Raw genomic sequence first — 3,400 nt, 5'->3', positions numbered from 1 at the left:
GTTTCATGTTGTTCCATAAGATAAATGAGTCATCATGTGCCCTCAAGATGAAACCCATCAAAGAAACATACACAAATGTTAATATCGATGGTTTTCCCTCAATATGTAAACTGAAGATATAATCTATCGACATATACTAAAGAGCACAAAATATTTGAGCTGAGCATTGTAAATTAAAAACCTTTACTAAGGCTTACAAAAACAATGAACACATCTGAAACTTTGAAACTAAATCTCATTATATCAAAATATAAAGGAACAGAGGACTAACCCCGCAAATTCTTTGCAATGAAATCGGAGAAAGACCTTAAACATCTGCTTAGACCGTTCTAAAGTCTCATCGCCTAAGCGGAGCTTAAACCAATAACCAAACATAGTCCCAATCTAAGAAAAACGAAGAAAACAAACAAAAACTAATAAACCAGCATCGTAAACTGAAACAAGTAACTTGAGAAGCTGATAAAGACATAGAAGAGAGAGAGAACCGTGAGAGAAGAAGGATGGCGAAGAAGAAGGCGTGGAGGCTCCGTAAGAAGGCATCGGAATCAGTATCAGTCTTAGATCCAGAATCTGAATCGGAGAGAAGCGGAAGCGACACCAGTGATTTTACCTGGAACAACGGTTGTGGTACCTGTTTCAAAAGAGATAAAGAGAGACTAACAGAGAGACTCATTCTTCTTCTTAACTCTCTAGTCAGATCCATAAACGGAAAAGAAAAAAAAAACAGAACGGGTTTCGGATGAATCGGGTGGGTTTGGTGGTAGCTGCGGCGGAGGAAGACGACGAGAAGAGAAGAGAGAGGAAATCTGGAGACGATGAGAAGAGGAGATCTGAAAAGGAAAGGAGATTTAGAGACAGAGAGGGGAGAGAAGATATGGAGACGAAGAGGTGAAATTACAAGGAAAAAGAAAAATAAAAAATGAAAATTTTGTGTTTTGGTTTACACTTAAGCCATTAAATTTTTATTTTTATTTTTATTTTTATTTAGATTCACAAAAATGTAAACCTAAATAAAAAGATGTTTTGTGTTTTGGTTCACTTAAGCAGAATATGATGTTTTTCATTATAGATTAAAATCATAGATAAATTTTCTTTTTATATAGATTCACNATCGGAGAAAGACCTTAAACATCTGCTTAGACCGTTCTAAAGTCTCATCGCCTAAGCGGAGCTTAAACCAATAACCAAACATAGTCCCAATCTAAGAAAAACGAAGAAAACAAACAAAAACTAATAAACCAGCATCGTAAACTGAAACAAGTAACTTGAGAAGCTGATAAAGACATAGAAGAGAGAGAGAACCGTGAGAGAAGAAGGATGGCGAAGAAGAAGGCGTGGAGGCTCCGTAAGAAGGCATCGGAATCAGTATCAGTCTTAGATCCAGAATCTGAATCGGAGAGAAGCGGAAGCGACACCAGTGATTTTACCTGGAACAACGGTTGTGGTACCTGTTTCAAAAGAGATAAAGAGAGACTAACAGAGAGACTCATTCTTCTTCTTAACTCTCTAGTCAGATCCATAAACGGAAAAGAAAAAAAAAACAGAACGGGTTTCGGATGAATCGGGTGGGTTTGGTGGTAGCTGCGGCGGAGGAAGACGACGAGAAGAGAAGAGAGAGGAAATCTGGAGACGATGAGAAGAGGAGATCTGAAAAGGAAAGGAGATTTAGAGACAGAGAGGGGAGAGAAGATATGGAGACGAAGAGGTGAAATTACAAGGAAAAAGAAAAATAAAAAATGAAAATTTTGTGTTTTGGTTTACACTTAAGCCATTAAATTTTTATTTTTATTTTTATTTTTATTTAGATTCACAAAAATGTAAACCTAAATAAAAAGATGTTTTGTGTTTTGGTTCACTTAAGCAGAATATGATGTTTTTCATTATAGATTAAAATCATAGATAAATTTTCTTTTTATATAGATTCACAAAAATGGTTTTGTGTGTTTGGTTTACACTTAAGCAGAAAAATGTTTTAAGCAATGTTTAAAATGTTTAAGGGTGAGGAAAATGCTACAATTTCCTACATTTAGTGTTGTGTGTCACAGTGTTACAAAATTTTGTATCACTAAGTATGTAGCATTTTTTCTACAAATTATGTATGTTACTATTTGTCACTATGTAGTTACACTTAGTAACTAATTAGCTACAATAACTATTAACTTAAAATTTGTCACTAATTTGTAACAGTTTATAGATATTATTTGTTATTAATTTTTTTGTAGCAAGAAAATGTAACTGATCAGTCGTTTTGATTTTTTTTTTGGAATTCAACATAAGTCTGCAAGTTCTAATTAAATAACAGTATCTGCATAACATATAGGGACAAAATATCAATCCTTAACTTTGGAAAATTGGATCGACAGTTTAGTCAATGTCTTGAGTTGGGTTTTCATCATCTTCCTCTGCACACACATATATACATGGAGTCTATAATTTGGCTAAGCCAAAAGAAAGTTTGAATTTATTTTGTTTAATGAAAAAAGTTCATGCTTCTTTTTGCCAAAGTTGGAGACTAGAAAGTGTATTTTCTTTATTAAATTCTAATATTTAATATCATGTAGTGGGTTACAAATTGCTTTTACCATGCATTAAAGAGAGTAACTGTTAATAAAATATTAACAAATATTAAAACACAAATTGTATTACAGTTAATACATTAAAGTGTATTCATATGATAAAAGATTTGTTTTAAAATTTTTTCAAATATCATTGGAGTTACATTTTAAAGAATTAATATGCAATAAATTGTATTAATGATTACTATTAAAGAAAAATAAAATATCATGTTGTTTTATATCTTTAACCTATATTAGGATAAATTGATTTGATCTTTTGGCACAAAAATGTGAAGCAAATATTATAACTTTTTTGTCAAAAAATAATTATTATAATATTATTATATTAATATAGCTTGAAATTAGTAAAGAGTTTAATAACCATCACATTATATTTTTCTGAGATTATGATATTAATATTAAATCATTAATAATTGGAAATTTATTTTGTCCAAAATAATAATATTAATAATTCTTTTTTTTTGCAAAATTTTAATGTTATGGTAATTATATAAGATATTGATAAATGATATCTATATATAATGACTAAAAGGACATTACATATATAAATGTCAATATATTTTTTAGTACAGAAATATCATTTAAATATAGTGAATATGAAAAATAATGTATGTAGTTTTGAGAAAAATAAATTAATAATTGAGAAGTGAGGATATGTGTCAAAAATATACGCTGCCAAATGTTGCCGTGTTATGTAAAATTAGGCAAATATAACTGTTATGACACCAAATACCCTAATTCCCAAATTTGTAACTGTTAATAAAATATTTTGAACCTAAGAGTAACATCTATCAGACATTTACTTAAATACTTGGACTCATATT

The sequence above is a fragment of the Camelina sativa genome, chromosome 12, assembly GCF_000633955.1.
Source record: "Camelina sativa cultivar DH55 chromosome 12, Cs, whole genome shotgun sequence".
NCBI lineage: Eukaryota > Viridiplantae > Streptophyta > Magnoliopsida > Brassicales > Brassicaceae > Camelina > Camelina sativa.
The sequence above is the reverse complement of the archived record's forward strand: the minus strand, read 5'-3'. Positions refer to the sequence as shown.